General features: G+C 40.2%; 1 protein-coding gene across 2 annotated transcripts in view; it reads right to left on the reverse strand.

Annotated features, from left to right (window-relative positions):
- CDKAL1 (CDK5 regulatory subunit associated protein 1 like 1) overlaps nt 1-22,947 on the reverse strand; it is a 383,156-nt gene that overhangs the window by 219,130 nt on the left and 141,079 nt on the right. The gene's annotated exons all lie outside the window — the stretch shown is intronic.

The following is a 22,947-nucleotide window of genomic DNA, read 5'->3' on the forward strand; positions in this document are numbered from 1 at the left end:
GGCTGACTTGTGGTTCTTTCTGAGGGACCATGGGGAAGACATGGGAAAGTGGGATGGAAAACCCACTTCAGTCCTGGCAGCAAGGGTGCGTCAACTCAAGGAGGGAAACACTAACCGAGAGAACTCCAGTAAAGTGAAGGTAGCCTCAACCTCCCATGACCGAGCTGCTGAGTATGATCCGTCAGATCCCCTTGAGGGTACCTCTACCATGTATGCCCAGGGAAGAAATAATAACCAGGGTTAGGGGGGCCCTGCCTCTAGCCAGGGAGAGGCACGGGAAAATCGGATTTTCTGGACGGTGTGGATCCGATGGCCTGGCACATCAGAACCACAAAGGTACGATGCTTTAGTGGATACTGGTGCACAGTGTACCCTGATACCATCGGGACATGTGGGGGCCGAACCTGTTTCCATTGCCGGGGTGACGGGGGGATCACAGCAATTGACCCTTTTGGAAGCTGAGATGAGCCTGACTGGGAAAGACTGGAAGAAACATCCTATTGTGACTGGCCCAGAGGCCCCATGTATTCTAGGCATAGACTTCCTCCGGAATGGCTATTACAAAGACCCAAAAGGACTCAGATGGGCTTTTGGCATAGCTGCTGTAGAGGCAGAGAACATTAAGCAGTTGAACACCTTGCCTGGACTGTCAGAAAACCCATCCGCAGTAGGACTCTTGAATGTGGAAGAGCAACGAGTGCCAATCGCCACCTCGACGGTGCACCGCCGGCAGTATCGGACGAATCGAGACGCCGTGATCCCCATCCACAAAATGATCCGTGAGCTGGAGAGCCAAGGGGTGGTCAGCAAGACTCACTCACCCTTTAACAGTCCCATCTGGCCTGTGCGCAAGTCTGACAAAGAATGGAGATTGACTGTGGACTATCGTGGCTTGAATGAAGTGACTCCACCACTGAGCGCTGCTGTGCCAGACATGCTGGAACTCCAGTACGAGCTGGAGTCCAAGGCAGCAAAGTGGTATGCCACCATTGACATTGCTAACGCGTTTTTCTCCATTCCTCTGGCAGCAGAGTGCAGGCCTCAGTTTGCTTTCACCTGGAGGGGCGTGCAGTACACCTGGAACCGACTGCCCCAGGGGTGGAAGCACAGCCCCACCATCTGCCATGGACTGATCCAGACTGCACTGGAAAAGGGTGAGGCCCCAGAACATCTGCAATACATCGATGACATCATTGTGTGGGGGAACACGGCAGTGGAAGTATTTGAGAAAGGAAAGAAAATCATCCAGATTCTGCTAGAAGCCGGTTGCGCCATCAAGAAGAACAAAGTCAAGGGACCTGCTCGAGAGATCCAGTTCCTGGGAGTAAAGTGGCAAGATGGACGGCGTCAGATTCCCATTGAGGTCATCAACAAGATCACAGCAATGTCTCCACCAACTAGCAAGAAGGAAACACAAGCTTTCCTGGGTGCCATAGGCTTTTGGAGGATGCACATTCCCGAGTACAGTCAGATCGTGAGCCCTCTTTACCTGGTCACCCGCAAGAAGAACGAGTTCCACTGGGGCCCTGAGCAGCAACAAGCTTTTGCCCAGATTAAGCAAGAAATTGCTCATGCTGTTGCCCTTGGCCCAGTCAGGATGGGACCAGAGGTAAAGAACGTACTCTACTCTGCAGCCGGGAACCATGGTTTGTCCTGGAGCCTTTGGCAGAAGGTGCCTGGGGAGACTCGAGGCCGACCACTGGGATTCTGGAGTCGAAGCTTCAGAGGGTCCGAAGCCAATTACACTCCCACAGAAAAGGAAATCTTGGCTGCCTACGAAGGAGTTCAAGCTGCCTCAGAGGTGATTGGCACGGAAGCACAACTCCTCCTGGCACCCCGACTACCGGTGCTGGGGTGGATGTTCAAAGGAAAGGCTCCCACCACCCACCATGCCACTGATGCTACATGGAGTAAATGGATTGCCCTCATCACACAGCGCACCCGTATTGGAAACCTGAATCGCCCTGGGATTTTAGAGATAATTACAAACTGGCCGGAAGGTGAAGATTTTGGTCTTTCTGATGAAGAGGAACAAGAGCAAGTAACACGTGCCGAAGAAGCTCCACCATACAACCAACTCCCAGCAGAGGAAACACGCTACGCTCTTTTCACTGACGGTTCCTGTCGCATCGTAGGGTTGAACCGGAAGTGGAAAGCAGCCGTATGGAGTCCCACACGACAGGTTGCTCAGGCTATCGAAGGAGAAGGTGGATCAAGTCAACTTGCTGAACTCAAAGCTGTTCAGCTAGCCCTGGACATTGCTGAGAGAGAGAAATGGCCAAGGCTCTATCTTTATACTGATTCGTGGATGGTAGCCAATGCTCTGTGGGGCTGGCTGGAAAGGTGGAAAAAGGCCAACTGGCAGCGTAAGGGAAAACCAATCTGGGCTGCTGAGGAATGGAAAGAAATTGCCGCTCGGTTGGAGAACCTACCTGTGAAAGTCCGCCACGTAGATGCCCACATCCCCAAGAGCCGGGCTAATGAGGAACATCGAAACAACGAACAGGTAGATCAGGCAGCAAAAATAGAGGTGTCGAAGATAGACTTAGATTGGCAACATAAGGGGGAGTTGTTCCTAGCTCGATGGGCCCACGATGCCTCAGGTCATCAAGGTAGAGATGCCACCTATAGGTGGGCACGAGACCGAGGAGTAGATTTAACCAAAGACAGTATTTCTCAGGTTATCCATGACTGTGAAACGTGTGCTGCCATCAAGCACGCCAAGAGAGTGAAGCCCCTGTGGTATGGTGGGCGGTGGTCCAAGTACAAGTATGGGGAGGCCTGGCAGATCGACTACATCACACTGCCCCAGACACGCCAAGGCAAGCGCTACGTGCTGACCATGGTGGAAGCCACCACGGGATGGTTGGAGACCCACCCTGTGCCTCACGCCACTGCCCGGAACACCATCCTGGGCCTGGAAAAGCAAGTGCTGTGGAGACATGGAACCCCTGAGAGAATTGAGTCGGACAATGGGACCCATTTCAAGAACGGCCTTATCAACACCTGGGCCAGGGAACATGGTATTGAATGGATATACCATATCCCCTACCATGCACCAGCTGCCGGGAAAGTTGAACGGTGCAATGGACTACTCAAGACTACCCTGAAGGCACTTGGTGGGGGGACTTTTAGAAATTGGGAGATGAACTTAGCAAAGGCCACCTGGATGGTCAACACCAGAGGGTCTATCAATCGAGCTGGTCCTGCCCAGTCTGAACCCCTGCACACTGTAGATGGAGATAAAGTCCCTGTTGTACACATGAAAGGTATTTTAGGAAAGACTGTTTGGATTACTCCCACCTCAGGCAAAGACAAACCCATCCGTGGAATTGTTTTTGCTCAAGGACCTGGTTACACTTGGTGGGTAATGCAGAAAGATGGAGAAAGCCGTTGTGTACCACAGGGAAACCTAGTCTTAAGTGAGAACTGTGTGTAAGGATTCATTGTGATGCAGATGGAAATAGAATAAGGGGTGGATTATGTTCTGGATTGCAAGGCAGGATGTATTCTATTACCATCTGTATGGCAGTTGTCTAGGTGTTAAGTGGGCAATTTCCCCTTATCTCTCTCCCTGCGAGATCACAATCACTCCTCCCTCAGCAGGGGGCATCCCGTGATAAGAGGCTATTGAATGTCACTGCATGGCTGATAAGAACTGTAACATCCCATTGTGAGATGCTCCGCCCAGAGGGAGGAGCCGAGCATTGCTATCCAGATATAATCAGGAGATTCTGACACACCAGCACAGCTTCTCCACTGGATTCACCAGAGGAACAGCAGCTGCTTCTTCTTCCACGGATCTGCGGAGGAAGAATCACCCTTTTTCTACAGGACCCCCTGCTCCAACAGAACCACACCTGACACCTCAGGAGGACTGCAGCCACTTTTCCAACTGGACTGCTGCCAGCACCCTGACCAACAGGGTGTCAGGTTGAGTTCTGACTCTGTCATTTTAGTGTACTGCATTGTTTTTATTTTATCATTTTATGGTTTTTCCCCCCTTCCCTATTAAAGAACTGTTATTTCCTGCTCCCGTATTTTTTTTTGCCTGAGAGCCCCTTAATTTAAAATTCATAGCAATTTGGAGGGGTGGGGAGGGTTTGCATTCTCCATTTCAGGGGAAGCTCCTGCCTTCTTTAGCAGGCACCTGTCTTATCCAAACCAAGACAAGGCCACAGAACCTCTTGGGGATTCAGGGTCTAAACAGCCTTCTAGACATTACAGGCTGGAAAATACACAAGAAGCAGCCCTAGTCATCCAAAGCAAGACTTAAAAATAAAAAGGAATGGACAGACAAAACACAAAGTAGCTCAGCAATTCAGTTGTTTACAGGCCTTAGTCAATACTCAAATGGCAGCTTTTTCTCATATTTCCACATCTCCATCTGGCTACAACATTATCTTTGCAATGGCTGACTTGAACTATTTTTTGTGCTTCAACCAAGTTCTTTAAAAGATCCAGCCTTTTGGATGATTGGGAGTTTTGCAGGATGTGCCTATGGGCTGCTGATCAGAGCCAAGAAGTCGATGGATTCCCACAGAACACAAACCAGTTACTTCCCTGCAAGAATGCGTTCACACAAATATGGTTGATGACATCACACTACAAGATGCTTATGTGCTTTTCTAGACATGGGTTAAATAGACATTTTCCTCAAGAGACTGAGTTGTCTGAAGACATGAACTGACCTTGCCTTCTACAAAGAGGTGGTGACTAATCCTGTGGGATGGGGAAGACTGGGGTTGTCATGAGACATGATTTTTTTTATTACTTTTAACTTGCAAGGCTCCTCTAGAATCTGTAAAGTCAATCTTCTGTGATATGGATTGAATAGGTGTTCAGCAGAGCGGGTTAAAAATGGGCTGGACTGTTGGGATGTGGTGAGCAGTGCGAAGTCTAACTGGTGACGTGTACTTCAGGGACTAACTGATGCTGGGGACACTCCAATCTCCCAGCTTTATTAGCAACAGTGGTGAAGGGATGTAACATATCTGCAGCAAATCTAAAAGTGGAGCTGGAGGGATTACTTCACATGCTGGAAGGCATGCTATTCAGAGGGACATCAATAGCCTGGAGAAAAGAGGCTAACAGGAACCTCGTGAAGAAAACGGGCTTGTTCCTTGTTGCAATATGGAGCTCTTACTACTGTCTACAAAGGGATGATGGCAGCATACAGTGAAGGCACAGCCAGGCTGTTGTTGGAGGTTCAAGGTTTTAGGATTAGAAGCAATGGACACAAGTTGTAAAACAGGAAGATACCATCAGACGGAAGGAAGTATTGTTACCATGACAGCCACCAAGTACTGGAACAAGCTGCACCACAGCTGATCTCATCTCTTTGAGACCCTGGAACCTAACAAGAACACTCTTCCTTCCTAGAGACCAATGACTTCTGCTGCTCCAGGTTTAGGTTTGTGTCCACGCATATGAGTGTGAGCAGATGTGTGCCCATAATTTAGTTCCCTGAATGGAGGAGTATATTTGTGCCTCTCCATATCCCTTTGAAATGTTCATATCAACCCAAAATGTAAAAAAGTCTTACCAAAAACAAAAGGTTAAATTTATTGGTTTTGTTGTGAGTTACATTTGGCCGTATTTTAACTTCTGAATTCATCCTAAATTCTGCAAAACATACTTAAATACATTCAACTTGAATTCATCCTAAAATCCTGAACTCTCTTCTGCAAACACACCTTTACCACATGTAAAAGAAAAGAATGGGGGGTGGAGAATGGACCTGATTGTATTAAATTGATTGTAAACTGTATAAACAAAAAAGAAAAGCCCCCAGTGAGCAGATGTGCAGTAAACTGTTGTGTGTGCTCATGTCTAAGGCAGTTTATGCAAACTATAGAATCAAACTTTCCAGTCTCACAAGACTTGATGGAGATAGGTCTCTAAGCTTTGTTTCACAAAGGAGCATTCATCCCTTTGGAAAATAAAGCCATTCAGCTCCTCTAGACTAAAATTAAAAAAGCCATTTTATTTACTGAGTATTTATGTATCACTCTGAGAATTTTACTTTAAAAGAGAACTTCACTTTTCCCCACATATTGTTTGCGTAAGAAAATAATTGAGCATACAATATTCTACAACATTCATAAAATATTCCACATGTACATAAGACATCATAAATCCTAAACTCCTAAAGAAAAAAGAGCAGGAGGACAGCAGAGACCAGAGTTTTAAGTGGATATAGGTAGAGCAATATTACCTTTGAGAACTAACTAGCAGTAAGTGCCATTTAAAAGAATATACATACATCAAACTGAAAGAAAGTAGGTTATAAATTAGATATAAGGTTGAAATTCTTCACTGTGAGGGCAGTGGTGCACAGGAACAGGGAAGTTCTGGATGCTCCACACCCTGAAGTGTTCAAGGCCAGGTTGGATGGGTCTTTGAGCAACCTGGTCTAGGGGAAGGTGTCCCTGAGGATGGCAGGGGGGTTGGATCGAGGCGATCCTTAAGGTCCTTCCAACCCAAACCATTCTGTGATTTAACTCTCTGTTTTGTTTAATTGACTTTTGTTTTATTAAGAGGTATGGCTTCACTCCTGTATTTGACTTTAACATTACACTCAGGCAAACAACACTCAAAAATACATAAGCTGCTGGAATGAACAAGCGGGGCCTAGTTTAAGCTTAAGGATGAAAATTCCTATTACAGTCTCTGCAGCAAGTTCAGCAGCTGTCTGAACCACAAAGAATGACTGTATTACATACTAGCAGTTTAAAAAGTGTCTGCAGCAGCCTGACTTGCAGCACAGTTGCAGGGGTTGTATACTGAGTTAGTGTTAGTGAAACTCTTTTATTACAGGAGAAAGGAACCTACAACAAACAAGCTTGTACAAGCTTGTTTGGTACTTTCACATACACATATCTCTAAACGTGGAGTGGAACATTCCCTGTTCCCACCAAAAAAAAAAAAAAAAAAAAAAAGTTGGATTAGGATTTTAACATGTCTAAAAAACACTTCTGAGACCAGCTGCAGATATAAGAAGACACCCTGCAAACCTACCAACTGCAGACACAAGCCAGCAAGCACAACATTATCATACTCCCCCTGTTCAAGCAAAATGGCCAAGACTACAGAAGACATCACTTCTAACTCTTTAGTCAGGATCAAAGGTTATTTACATGGTTATAGTGTGCTTGGTGACCATCCAAGCTGAGCTTTCCTAAAGATGATGATACTTCTATAAATAGTTTAACTTCTACTATTTTCTCTCCATTGCACAAAATTGTCCTTTAGACTAGTCCTAAATGGTAAGTTAAAAACAGTATCTCAAAAGTTTTTACATCTTATTTTACTGAAGAATTATAAACCTAAAGCAAAAGACAAAAGTTTCAATTTGTATTTGACCAGTTATAAATCATTACACTATTTTACCCATGCTTCAAACTTTAAACAGTAATTGATAGATAGTTTTGTAAAGGAAAAACAAATTTTAGAAAATCAGCTAAAAACCCTAACTTGCAGGAAAAAATCCCTTCCCGTCTGAGCCAATAATAAAAGAAGTTCTTCTTTAAGCTCTTTAACAAATGATCTAAACCAAACTGTTAGAAAAGAGGAATGTGACTGACTAAACAAACCCTTCAGTAAACATTCCCCAGCTGCAGTTTTCAGCCTAATAACCAAGTTAAAATGTAGAGACTCCATCTACCTCCTGCAAAACGATTAAACTTCAGAAACAAAGCAACATTATATGACATACATGACTCACAGACCATAGTCACTGCAAACAAAAACCACTAGACATTTATCTCTTAAAAACAAAAAAGACACCAGGACTGGCACCAGTCTGAAATGCAAGAAAGAGCATGTGATACTTAGACACTTGTGTATTAGTTTAAAAATAAGCTAGATAAGCATGTGATGAGTGACAATTTTGTACTTGACCTTTGCTTTAATAGCTTCTTTTCAAAAAGTCCACACAGACATCAACAAAACTCCTAAAAAAAAAAAAAAAAAGCTAAAACCTTACATCTCATCCAGTGTGTTGAAAACAGACCCTAAAACCAAAATTCTACATAGAAAAATAAAAAAAATATTTGAAGGACAAATTCAGAAAATATATTTTTTCTTTAAAAAGCATTGAGGTCTTGTTGTAAATCAAGCTGATGAAATTCAACATGTTAAGTTACAGAGACAGAAGCTTGGGGTGTATATCTCCAGTGGGAATATTTCATTCTGCCTAGCAGGCAAGGAATTTGGAAATAAAAGTTCCTCTTTCCTGAGGCTGACCAGGCCTACAGGATTGCACAGGAAATTCTTTTAAGTCAGGAAATGAGGATGCATTCTGCATGGGACAAGAAACCCTTACTTTAGGGTATTACTCTCTAAAGTGTGAAACCACAAAATTTACCTCTGGAGTAAGGGTCTCCACCAGCATTAAGCAAGCTCATTATTATACATAGTGTTTGTATCTAAATCCTCATGAGTTTTTCTGTTGCTGTTTATATTTATTTAAAATATCCCAGATTCACAGAGTGGTTGAGGTGGGAAGGGAGCTCTGGAGATCGTCTGGTGCAAGCCCTCACTGCTCAAAACAGCAGCAACCACAGCAGGTCCAGATGGCTTTAGATTATCCCTAAGGATGGACACTCCACAACCTCTGGGCAAGTTCTGCCAGAGCTCAATCCCCTTCACTGTAAAAGAAGCTTTTCCTTATATTTAAACAAAATTTCTTATATTTCAGTTTGTGCCCCCTACCTCTTGTTCTGTCCCTGGAGAGTATTAAGAACAGCCTTAAAAATGTGGCTTGCCCATTTTAAACTGAAGGTAAGGATATGTATGGCACAGAGTTTCATATTTTAGGCCTAACCTCACAGTTAGTTTTGTGTTTTACCTAAATATATATGATGTAGTCAGTGGTGATATTAAGTTTCAGAAGCAAAGCTGTTAACCACATTCCTAGAAGCACAACACATTCTTTTAGGCTTCATTCTTCACTTTCATCTAGTGTATTCAAGACACAGAGTAAAGACTTAGGAGTCCCCAATCACTCCTGGTGTCGACTAAGAATCTCCCTAAAAATGGGCAACCAACAGTAATTCTGAAAAGAGGAGTTAATCATTACAATTACTCATAAAAGAGGTAAAAAATTTTAAAAATGAATTTTCCTTTACCACCACCCCTCCAAGAGCAACTGTTCTTTATCCTGAAGTCAAAACCAAATATGGCAACATCAGAGAAATTTTCTCACTGCTTCAGAAAAGCCAGACAACTAAACTCCATTTGTAAGGATAAAGCCTGTTTTAAGTAACACTGACACAATCCCACCAAGAGGCACTTTGGTTTCTTGACTCCTTGGGAATGATATGCAAACAGGAAAGCATGAGCTTTCAGACTTGCAGTTGTGTCTGCAAGAAAGGACATTAACGAGAATCACACACAAAGTTCCACTTTCATCATGCCAGCACTATTTTTTTTGAATTCACATTCTTACTATACAGGACAAGATGAGTCCCTGAAGATGTAAATAAGACAAAGGAAAAAAGAACAGATTAAACAGAGGTCTAAAGAGCTGTCTCCTTCACAAGATGATATACATGACTTAATGCTACACTGCTAACTATAACTGTCAAATTTAGGCTCATTCCATATAGACCCTTCATGTCAGGAAAGATGGTTTATGCAAACACAGGTCAGGAGCTCCATCGAACACCTGACATACTGATGTAAACTCTTGCTTTGGGGAGCTTCACCTACCAACACACTTCATAGGGACAGAGAGAAACATCTGATCCTAATTTTCTAGACACAGTAGTTGGAGAGCACCTGAGTGAAGCCTCCTGTACATCCTGCCCAGAGCAGAAGAGAATACAGAACACTTGTACAAGCCTCACTCCACACTCCTCAGCAGAACTAGCATGTTGAAAGAAGTTACACAACTACCTTCTACTATAGTCTAAACATGGATCTAAGATCTCATTTTATCACCTTATTTTTTCCCCTCTCAATTGAATCTGGTCTTAAGGAAAACAAGGATGACAACTTGAACAAGGGAACTAATGGGTGATCTCTATCAAGAGAGAAGGAGAGTGTGAAAGATCTTCTCTAGTCAGGGAATAAATTCAGTTCAGTCAATCCCAAACACAGCTATTAATAGTTGGGGTAGAACCAACTCCAGGCACTTCTCAAATCTTCACTTCTGCATTTGTATTTCTCTACTTGAAAAAAGGCCCAAACATCTTCTAGGTAAAAACCCAAAACAGATGTGGTTTTCCACACTCTCCCATAATTAATATCCAGTTGACAGAGAAAGAAATTACCTTTTTTGGGCCCTGACATCATGAGTCCCCCTGAATTAGCACAGTACTGTTGCACAGAGCTCTGCAGCAAAGCAGTCCAGAAACATCTCAGCATTTTTCATGATCTGCTGAGTACCCTGAGCTTCTAAAGCAGCAACTTACCCAAAAAGAGATGATCCAGAGGGGACCTCAAACTCAGGAAATCAAATCTCATTTGTACTAGTAGATGGTTAGTGAAAAAACACATGTGATTTATTAGATATGATTCATCTTGGTACGGTAGAAAAAAAAACTTAAAACAACTAGTCAAAAGAAAATTTAAAGCAAATATTTCAACAGGTTTTTGTTAAGACTGCTTGTTGGAAAAAAAAATTAGTGCATCCACAAAAATTTACTATTTATTGCCTAAATTGCACAACTGGAGATAGGGGACCCTTCAAGTGCCTCTTTTAAACTTATTTATCCTTGGTGTAAACACTAAGTCTCCTAACATGCATCTTGCAGTAAAAGCAAAAAGAGAAGGAACCCAGAAATCTGCACTAAGCATCTAAAATTTTTTAGTATCTGAAGCATAAATAAAACTATTACTCAATTCAGTGTAACTTGTTTTTGCAATCAGGAACTTGATCTTTTTCAAGAATGACAGTCAAGAACAATAATACAGAAAATACACAAATTTTGAGACTCTTCAATAAAATTAACAGATAAAGAAATGTTCCATACTGATAATCACCATTTCAATGCCCTATTCCTCCCTGTTTTTCAAATCTTACAAATTCATACACGTCAATGAGATTATCATAAACACATCCCTTTGTGTACTTGATAGGTAATGCAAAATTTTTTTTTTTTTTTTTAAAGCTCATAAATCTTGTTCATGGAAAACTTTTTCCATTAAATTTCTTTCTAGGTCAAGTCTAAGAACAAATTCAAGACATTTCCCGAACCTGATTCTTATTTTTACACCTCCCTTAACAGATTTCCCTTTCAAGTCTCCAAAAAAAATTCAACCTTGACCTGAATGGGCTCAAGAGACACTTCAGTCAGACACTTTGACAAGATGTTTTCATTTTTGGTGACATTTAAGATGCCATACTGATGCCAGCAAAATAAGTTGATTTTATTATTAGGAAACTAAAAGTTACCTGCTTCTGCTGATAAGCAGTAAAGGCAAAGGCATGAGCACTTAGCTTTAAACACTTAGGTTGTACAACACTTTTAAAAACAGACCACTAAACCACTCAGAACCATGAGTACATAAAAGCCCAGGCAGTTCTCATACAAACATTCAGCAAGACAGTATTTTTGAAAAACAATGGATTCTCTAGTGCTTGTCTTGTTTTTCTAGTTTGAGGGGTTTTTTATGTGAAAAGTTGGGACTAAAGACAACACAATATCAATTGTAAGTTTGACATAGGAGCTTATTTCTCAGTCTTTACTGTAATCTGAGAAATGAATAAAGTGGTTCTCAGTACTTTGTCCAGATTTCCCTAAGGAAATACGAATATGGGCATTAAGAGAAGGGACACAGATGAATGCTCTGCTCAGCAGGGAGGAATTTATCTCCAAACTCAGAGAGCAAAGTGATGTCAGAATTACGGCTATATGAAACTGCAAACAACTTCAGAACTATCTCTTCTCAGATAGACTACAAAATGCAGCTTGTTGTGCGATCCAAACCCACTTCTGCAAGTAAGCATTTGCCAAAGAGCCAGGCAGGAAGCCGCCTTACAATGCTCTGTGCTAACCTGCAGTCAGGTTCCAGGATGTTAAAGCTGTCTCATCTTCTGAATCAGCCTTCAAAATAATCAGGAATGTGGCATTGAAAGGACTGCACCGATAGTGCAGGAAACTGCATATCATAGTTATACAAAGCAAAATCGAGCTTGGTTCCCCCTCCCTACTCTTAGCCTTTCCCCCACGTAATTTAAGTTGGAAACTGGCGATGGTGTTAAAATTCTGGTGATCTTCCTTCCTTTTGGGTTAAGAGAGTCACAAAACTGCGCAGTGTGGGAAGCCACCTAGTGACGGAGAAGCACAAAAATGCCTGGAGCTGCCCAAAGTTTTAACGAGATGACGCAGTTGGAGCATGTGATGACCGCTGTTTTTCTCACTGACTTACAAGTTGTGTGGTATACTAGAGTTTAGAGAATTGCACAGTGATTCCTGGCAAGTTTTATGAGCCTTACTAAGTCTTGTAAATGAACTGCGAAATAGCAAATTTTCTCAAGATGAGATGTACAAGAGCAAAAGGAATTATATCAAAATGTATAAGGAGAAGATCTGATGCAAATTTTAAACTCATGGTGGCACTATGCAGAAAAAGTTCAAATTTGTGAGGCTGGAAGGAAATAACCCAGGGGAAGCAAATGTGCAAAAATGGAAACAATCAAAACAAACTATTTTCTTCTAACTCAATGCAGAAGTAATTCAGTAGGCTTGAAAGAGGAAGTTTTCATGACCCAGAAAAAATAGCTGTATTACATGTACTTAACCAGCACTTTCAAAAACTGAGACCTCATAAAGTAGCATGAACACAAAACACTGAACAGAAAGATTCCCAGGCCAGTAGTACTCAGTGTGTACAAACAATGTCATAATGATTTTTGCCTATGGCAAAGAACTTTACCAACATATACCTTCTGATTCCACTGAAAAACCTCACTGCATGAGAACTGCATATGACTTACAAGAAGAGCCAAGTGGACAAGGGAGATTTAGATGTCAGTTTACTTTGACATCATCAAATAGCACCATTGAAGCAACAGGCACAAAATCCAGCATCATAACTACAGGGAAATCAAATATATTTGTTCCATTACAGGCAAGATTAAAATCTAGTATGAAATTGCCAGAGTATGTAATTCTGAATAGCAGAAGAAAGCCAAAGAAACACCTGTTTACAGGAATAATTCTTAGGTGTCATATGACAGCAAACTTAATGAGGGACTGGCCAAGCATTTCTTGGAAAGGACAAGATGCATGCTGTTCATTGAACACGTGCTTCTCCTAGAGCCATTCTAACAGCATTAAACAACAGCAATGAAAAACACAACCTGAGAAATTGAGTCATACCACAAATTATGTCATGACTCTAGGTATTTGATGTACAAATGAGAAAAGTCCTTTAAAGACTCTTCGAACACTTTTTTTCCCCCCCGTCTCAAAATTACTCTTGGCAGAGGATCATGCTCTAATCCATAGAGGGAAAGTAAAGAAGCCCAGTTCAAGATTACTTTGTAATTGAAAAAGACAGCATGACATCAGAGAAATTCAGATCCTATAGCTAAGGGGTTTCACAAGTTCCGTACTTGAAATCCCAGGGACAGAAATGAAATTAACAGAAGTGAGTTCAAGCAGTGAAGACTCGAAAAATGAGAAAGAAGTAGCATTGTAAAGAGCGTAATGGTGGTAGTAATCATGAAGGTATGTACAAAGCTGAGAAAGAACAATCTAAAAGCATAAGGGAAAAAATTGTTACTTACAGGCAAATAGTTAGTGAAAAATTTCTATCCTTATTATATATTTAATACAGGTATAAAATAAACCTTTTGTGTATAAATATCTTCCTTTTTGTGAGGGATCATCTTCCTTTCAAGGTTAGCATGGTGGCAGACATTTACTCTACAGCAATCTGCAAAACATCTACATTGTATTCACTATTCACCAAAGCAATTTCGTATAATACACCTCAACACAAATGGCAGAAATACCATGGGCAACAGGAGGAAGAACTGAAGATATCAACACCTTCCACCTTCCCAGAAGCAGAAGGGGATTTATCATACTAAACTCCAGACAGTCCCATCAAGATGACCAGGCCTGATACTTCTGTGGGATGAACACTACAACTACCTCCACCAAGAGAGAGAAAGAGTCACCTCCTCCTCCTGCCCTCACCTGTTGATTTCCATGAGCAATTAACCCCTGCAAGCTGCACCAACAGATAGAGGTCCTGGTGCTGAAGGAGGTACAAACCCGTACCACAAAATGAGCTGCAGGAGACAGAAATCAATCTACTCAGGAGGTCCTTCCCTGGTCCAATCCACTTACTTTCCTTCCTGCTTTCTTAAATGACCTGCCTGCATAAGCTGCTGAAGGAAACTACTTTGTAAAACACTCCACTTTTCTGTATGAGAAAGCAGAGTGGGCAGGGACATTCTCAGCAATGGGGACACAGAAGCAGGACAGACACACAGACCAGAAATGACTACAACCATAACAAGCTGGTAAGATCAGAATATAAGCCACACTGATAGATCACCTCTTTATTATAAACAATACAATTTTCCCAAGATTTCAGTGAAATTGCTACCATGAAGCACTAGAGATTTTACAGCACTTTTTTAAACAGACTATTACATATAATTTTATAGTCATTGTACAAATGCAATTGTAATAATTGTAAGAAATTACTAATAGATGAAAAAGAGAGAAATCTTTCAGAAAGTGTCATCAATATGCTATTTAAATATCTAATTAAGAAATAATGACCTTAGATGTGAGTTACAGTAAGCTGCAGTGGAAAGAGACCTTAGGCAAAAAAGTAGATTGCTAGGACTTTCTGTTGTAAACAACTAATTCTCCTTTTCCCTCAGTTACAGCAATGTGGTTTCTGCAAGTTTTGGACTACTAGCTTTCCAGACTGTATTACTAAAATTAAAATGCCTAGATACACACAACTATATCACCCATAATTTTCATTCTGTAAATTGTTCTGTGAATTGTACCAAAACAGAACAGATTAATACCTGCTACATGCACATTTGAAATACATACTTGATAGATTGTATAGCCAAAATCTAAACATATGAACATGCAAATACCAATTGCAATATAAACAAAAAAGCCTGATGCAGAGGTTTCCTTTCAAAAACACATACACTACCTTCTAGACTTTCTACCTTCCCTGTTTCTGAGGGTAACTGACACGATAGGCTCTAGCATGTCATCAGTTTTTGAGCTAAATAGTTATGAAAAGTGCCTATTTAAATATTGTAAGGTAAGCTAGGGCCAAAGTAATTATACACGGCTTCATAGTTCCTGGGGAGTTCACTCTAAGCATTTACCTTGAACTCAACTAAAAGTAAATACAATATGTGTGCATGTAATATGTAATTATATACTAACTGCATTATTGTAATCCAAAGAAATACTATTTTGCCTCTCCAAGCATAATAATGAATGCAAATCAAAACATGTTTTCATCTTGTATTCTCAAAATCAAAATCTTCTTTTGACTTCAGTGCCACTTACATGAGTACCTTCAAAAGTAAAACATTAAAATATGGAATAATGTGTGTTATTAGTTTGTTAATAAACAAACTAATCAGGTACATTGAAGGTGTGGAATTCATCCTTGTAAGTACTCAGTCAAAGGTTTTTGCAAAATATGAGCAGATCTGTAATTCAGACTCACTATTCATTCAAGATGGGGACAGCAATATTTGGAGGGCAATTTGAAAACATTATATCATAGCTGGATAGACAAAAAATATACAAGCGTTTGCCAAAACAAAATTCACTGTCAAACAGTAGGTGATCTAATTTTTCACATACCAGAAAGCTTTTCACTTTCCATCTCTTTATATATTTTTATCGAGAGAAAAAATTTTACCAAGGAATAGATTTCAGTTCACAAGAGTAAACACAGAAAGCCAAAGAAATGGCTGTTCTGCTGAAGTGATGAGACTATTAGTGAAATATCCCACGAATATCAGCACAGAAAGGCACTGGCTACACATGCTGTCACACTTAAGGCACAACATCCTTATCTCAGAAATCAAAGATATTTTAATATGGTTTTAAGATGGTTACTCCAGAAAATTCATCCCTGTTACAAAGAAATCAGAGGTGGTGTGAACAAACAAAGCATTTTCAAAGGTGGACTCACAGCTGTAGGTGATGTTTGCTGAATGCCACAAAAAGGTAGAAATCTAGCTCAGACAGTTCAACTAGGCAAAAATCTGGCCAGGCCACACAGGTCACTGCAAGAGCTCAAGGACTTGAAAGTCAGTTGTTAAGGCCTCTTTTTGTTTAATAAACAGCAAAAGAAAGAAATCTATTGGATGCTAGTAGATCTCTGCACTACTTTGCTAAATATTAATTTTAAATCACTCTTTAGACTGGCTAGACCATATTCAGGTATAATTAGAGATATACCTATATTAGATAACTAGATAATTAGACAAAAACCCGCAGAAGCATCCAGAAGTATTCCCAAGGACTTCAGTATCTCTCAGTGGAGTATCTTATGCTGGCAAAGGAATAAATACTGTTCTAACTGGACTCTACACATCTGTCAGTGTACTGGCAACCAAAATTTTTCCCTCTATCAGAGCAGGATAATAGAGCACTCTGCTTCTCTTTTTGATCTCTCGGCTGACATTCTGTCACTGCCCTCCTTACACACTGCTGGCTGGGGATGCCTACTGGTATTTCTTATTCTTCAGACATCTCACCCAACTGCAGCAAAGAGATGGAATATGGTCTCCTTTTAATACCAAAAGCAGCCTGAAATAGGTGTTGATTCAATGAAGACTACCTGTAGCAAAATGAATCTATGCATACTGCCAAAAACTTTCCAGACCTCCTACCAGCATTATTTTACCTTTTCTTCAAGGAGAAAACCAGCTAATGCTGTGAAGTTTAAATGCGACAAAAGTTAACTGAATCAACTATTTCAGATAACCACATTAAAAAAATGAGAGCTGAAAGCATTTCATTTAAGTTCCTGACCTCTTTTTTTTTTTTTTTTTTTGGCACAATTTAAAAAAGACAAAACCAAAAATACCAAAACCTAAATTACCTACACTTTCATGGACATACAACTCAAAGTATTTTATATATTCAAACCTAAACAAATGCTGAAATGAAATCTATTGAAAAATTATGTGACCTCATATAAATTAAAACACACCTCTTGGAGAAAATTCAATTCTCAAACTCTCCAATTTATAAAACTGAAAAATCTGCTTACAACACAAAATGATGAAGAAATAGAATTTTAACATTTCACAATACATAACCAGGGAAATAGTCCTGCTTTGGAAAAACCAGGATTGACAATAGTAACTCTTTAGCTTCTTTTTAATGCTGAATTTTTGGTCACCCAATGTTGCAGCATATGTCACAGCACATGCCACAATGCAGACTACAACGATACACAGAGTCGCACCATACCACATCAGAAGGCTTTGAGCATCTGCCATTCTTGTTCTTTAGCCCAGCCTTTTATATCCTTCATGTTCCTTCATTGCACCTGTGTGCCCTCTGTACCTTTTTGTCATTGGTCAGTGCACCTGGGCACTCCATGTCTCATTGCCTTCTATCCTGTTCACCTGCTTTTCACAGCTGTAGCCCATTGGGGATGATGGCTGCAGCCCTGGTCCCAATCACCATAAACTGTGTGCCTACAACTTGATTGATAAAACAAATTGAGTTCTGTATGTAAAACTGCTTTCTTTTTTTTTTTATTCTGCTAGACTCAGATCCTTTGGCAGCTCAGAAACACTTTGAACGACCACTGCTAGATAACATGACTTAAAACACCCCTACAAAACTAGCAGGATGCATCCAGCTTCTAAGCAATACTATGTATGCTCACTCTCAACATAAACTTTGCTAGCAAGGGCTGTGCCATGAGAAAAAAGGTTGCAGTTCATCAACACAGAGTACTAAGCTTGAAGTGTTATGCTTTAATTAGCATTTATAAGACACAAAAGCAGATCTGAAAATCTTTCTGAGATAAAGTAACATATTGGTCTTCTCTAAGATGCTCCAGCACTGCAGGAATAATCTAGTCTAATACATGCATGCACATTATTATGCTCCTTTTGATTCTGAATTCCCTGTTCAGTATATTTTAATTCTTCTCTAGCCAGTCATATGAGCACTGTAGTTACTTGCCTGTTCCATTAGGAGAGGTAGAAACTTCAAAAAGAATACAGAAAGCACTTCAATAGACCTATGTGCAAACCCACCCATCAGTAAATTCTAGTGTGGGCTCATTTTCAGGTGATATTACACTCTTCTCATGCTTCCCAGGGCATCCAGAAAAAGCACAAATAAAGTCATATTTGAATGCATGTGAGTGTTAATAAGGAAGTTCAAGTATTACCAACAACAAAGATACATGAGTAATAGTCCGATCTACAAAGCAGATACAGAATTAATTAATATGTGGAAAGCCAAGTCTCGATCCCATTAAAGAGAGCTGTCTAGGTGGCTACATGGGTTATGACACTGGCACTAATGAAGATGAGACCACAAGGAGAAAAAGATTTTTCCTTAGACCTAAATGAAGCTGTAATACAAAATGAATTTGAGAACATTTCTCTTTCTTACTTCAAAGTAACAGAATAATCACATTAGCAGACTAGTTTAAAAATTTATGCCTTTTCTCCAAGCAGCATTTAACATGCTTTTCTACTACTATTATCTGGCTTGTTCCAGTAAGATGATGACCTGTACAATACATGCTTATGACATAAATAAAAGTGGAAAAGACTTAACCAAATGCCTTAATTCAAAGAAGAGAATTATTTTGGAGTAGAGGAACAAAACTCTGTTTCTAGGTTCAGATCTACTAATATCATTGCAGGATATACTAAGAGATTAAGACAGCTATTTGGGCACTGTGACACCCCCTGGTTTTTGGGTGCCCATTTTACAGGAAAAAAAAATCTATTTGAAAAATATTGCAGAGTGTTTTCTATACAATAACAGAGAAAGCAAACCATACAGAAAGAGAAGGTCACTTATTTCTTAGAGAAACCACAGAGACCAATCTACAGCTTGCATGGGATACTGGGATGGTAAAGACTTCCTACGTATCTGCAGATGGAAAAATGAAGAGTCGCCAACATATCTTTGCGTGTCAGAGAAGTCTGGTAAATCTCCTGTGCCTCCATTCCAGTAACTCACCATTAGTCTCTGCAAACATACTTGGAAACTCTGAAACATGTCACTCCTGGGATGGGAGCTTTTCTCTAGAGTCACAGTCTGTTGACAGAAACCACCAACTGTCATGGTAAATTAAACAAATAGGTTGGATTTCTCAATAAGAAAACAACCCTCAGGACAATCAAAATTAACAGTAGGAAAAAACTGTCCATTACTTAAAAAAAAAAAGAACTAAATTTAAAAAGTGCCAAACACTGAAAAAGACACAGGTCCCTGTAAAGGCAAAGCAACACCTTTTTAGCAACAAACATTCCACTGAGTAAAACCTCTGAGGCGGCTCACAACTGACACAAAAATACCTGATCTTCACAGATACTCCATACCTAGTGGATGTTTTTGTTTTGTTTTTTTTTTTAATTATAATTATTACAGACTGCACAGGGTAGTGGACAATATGTCTGTCCCTTGATGGGACAGATATGCTTTATGCACACAGCTGAGGACACTCATGTACCACAGCAGTCTGGGCAATACAAACACAGAGGGACATGTGCATATGCTTGGAACAGTACAGAAAAGGTTCACAGCTACTATGCAAGGACAGAAATCTTTGGGTCAGGAATTTTTTTTTTTCCCTCCATTTCTGAGAGAAGGAATCAATAAAAGAAATCTCAAGTCAAAATTACCAAATCTGACATCATCTTGAGTTAAGAAACAAAGACACAGATGAGAGATGCTGAAAAATCAACATTTCTGGAGACTCCCAAAAATTAAGTGGTCCCTCAAAACCCTCAGAAGAATAGCTCCAGCTGGCAGACATCCATGTACATAAAGGAATTCATCCTACTGGAGAAGGAAAGGGGTTAACGTGAGCCACGGAAGACTCCAGTGCTTTGGGGAGGAGGGAATATACATGCTCCAATAAACCTTTTCTTCCCCCACAGAATTACAGAAGAGGCCAAGGTTTCATTAAAACCCCAGCTGGAAATGGTAATTCAGCACCACCTGTCACAGCCCTGTGGGCACCCCCAGGCCCTCGCTGACCTGCCCAGCCTCAGCTGCTGCCTCCACAGCCCGTTCTGCACCAGGAGCCCCCCGTGAAGCTCAGGCTTCTGTTCTCAGACCTGGATTGAGCTTAAGTGCCATGCCTGCCTCCAGTCCTGCACTCATCTCCTCAGACCTGTGTTATTTGTACTCTTCAGACCCAGGCTGTGGGTGATCATTTCATCACCCAAGCATATGGTGTGACTCTTACAGCTGTCCTATGCAGGGTCAAGACTTGGATTCTATGATCCTTGTGGGTCCCTTCCAACACAGCATATTCTGTGTTTATGGAATCTTCCATGCCTGGGACTGCCCATGGCTCCTACCACCAGTGCCCAGCTTTGTCACACTCTCAGGCCCCATGACACCAGGTGTCCTGCTGGAGTGGGCACTGCCTGTGCTGGTGGCACCCTCACGTCACTTCTTGGCCTCCCTCACAGAAAAGACCTGGTCATGCTGCTCCCAAGTGCTACCATTTAACAGTATCAGACAAAAATATTTCCAAAGAGGAAACCACTCTATGTAACAAAGCATCTTTTTTACTATTTTAAGACCACCTAATCTGATCCAAACTCACCTCTTAATAAAGATCACTGTACCAAAAAACAGTCCTCAAAGTTTCCTCAAGTCTCTGCACAGAGAAAACTCAGGTCCAATGCGGTGCTGGTACTAAAACTGACATAACCAGAGTACTAAGGCAAAGCTGATAAACTTAGCACAGTGAAATCACAGTGACTCATACAGTCTACGTCTAGTTCTTCATTCATTTCATTTTTACATTTTCAGAAACTGCTGCGCACTGCTGCCTTTTAAAGCTATGCTTTGTTTTTTCAAACCCAGACCAACACGCAAAAAAGTCACCTACGATACACAGCTGGGGAGGCTGGGAAAGGGGAAGAGAAAGACAGGAAAACCCTAACATCTGTATTTCAGGAGAGGAAAGCAGGCAATATAGCACAGATTGAGATAGTAGTTAATTTAGGTGTCTTATACAACTAACTTGTTTGTTTGAGGCTTTAAGAATGCTTTTGCCTTATCAAGTCATATTTGACTTTCTTCTCAATGAAACAGATATGCTTTTTGTGGCTTCCAGTATTTTTTTCTATGGTCTTACGGTAGTAAATAGGTATTTAATTGACCTGAGAACAGCAAGAACAACTACGCAATGTAATTTTTGTTTGTAAACTATCAGGCTCTAAAGGAAAGGGTTTCTGAGAGTAACTTCTTAGGAGATGTTAACAGTCTGCAGTTTGATCAATTTGGGAAGGAATTGTTTTTTCAAACAGTAAAAAAATACATCTATTCAAAATATATTAAAAAAAGTTTAAAATGGTTGCTACCCTCACCAGTCACCTAATGCTAAGTGTATATACCCTACAGTACCCTTGTATTAACCTCTGTAATTAAACTAGTAATAATCTGATATTTGAAACAACAGTATTTCTAATTTTCCTATCTTAAATTCATTACTATACATCAAAAGACAGGAACAAGACCGTAGCTCAATTAGCTTACAACCTTGACAACATTTACAACCAGAAAGATATTATAACATTATACTGTGATAAATATTATGGAAAAGGAAAATTTTTACCATCTGAAAGTCAGACACAGCAAATGTAAAAAAAATGGTTTTAATCATGAAGAGGATTTTGATGGGCAAAAACAAGATGTTCACTGGAAAGAAAATAAGGTTAAGAATTTAGAACACTTGAAGTAACTACACCAAATAGCTTATATCCAGACTTCAAAACCAATCCGTGAACAAAAATGCAGTTTAAAAAGATATTATAGTTCGGCAAATATGACAAAATGTCACTCATATATTTACCAGAAGTCAGAGGAAGGAAAAGTAACCACACTAAACCTTGAACTGATATTCTGACCTAAGCAGCACATTAGGTTTCACAGCAATTATGAAGGCCACATTACGAAAAAACAAGTAAGAAAGAAGATAGTATCAAAACTCCTGTATGAAATGTTTATGAACGTGCTAATCCAAACTCAAATCTGAGATACACCACTTTTTATTTCATCCTAGGCAATAAGTTCACACCTACCTGGGCTGCCTAGAGCAATGCATTTTAAATTCAACCACCAGGGAAATTACATAAGTTGTAGAAGACAGGAAAATCAGAAGAGGACTTGTGTGATTTTTGTTGTTGCTGCTTTGTTTCTTTTTTTTTTAATAAATTGACAAAATGGAAGGATACCAATTGGCATTGATAAATGCCTTTGAAAGCAACAAGGGAAGGAAGATTAAAATAGAATTCCTCAAAGCAGGAGTACAGAACAGAAAATGCTTGCAGTCTTGTGGGGAAATGGGCATCCAGAGTTGATTGATAGGAGAGAGTAGCTTGTTCAAATGAATATAAGAATGAAATATATACATGATGACTCTTTACAAACAGGTTAGAGGAGCAAGACAAAAGTAACTATATCTAATTTAGCCATTAATAAATCTGGGCTGATAATCACATCAGACAGATTTTAACGATGTTTACAGATCATAATGAGTTACTAAGAGTATTCTGGAACTACCATCTTAGAAAGCAAAAAATCACAGAGGGGAAAAAACCCTATTAATGCTTTTTTCTTTTTATAACCAAATAAGCAGGGATTTATTTTCCAAAATGAATGTAATTTAACATCTTAAACTATTTAAAAGTGGTCATCCTGCCTTCTTCCATGTAGTTTAGGAGTTGTACACTAGACCTGCAGAAAGAGATAAAAGGAATTCTTT

Source organism: Haemorhous mexicanus, chromosome 1, assembly GCF_027477595.1.
Source record: "Haemorhous mexicanus isolate bHaeMex1 chromosome 1, bHaeMex1.pri, whole genome shotgun sequence".
Classification (NCBI taxonomy): Eukaryota; Metazoa; Chordata; class Aves; order Passeriformes; family Fringillidae; genus Haemorhous; species Haemorhous mexicanus.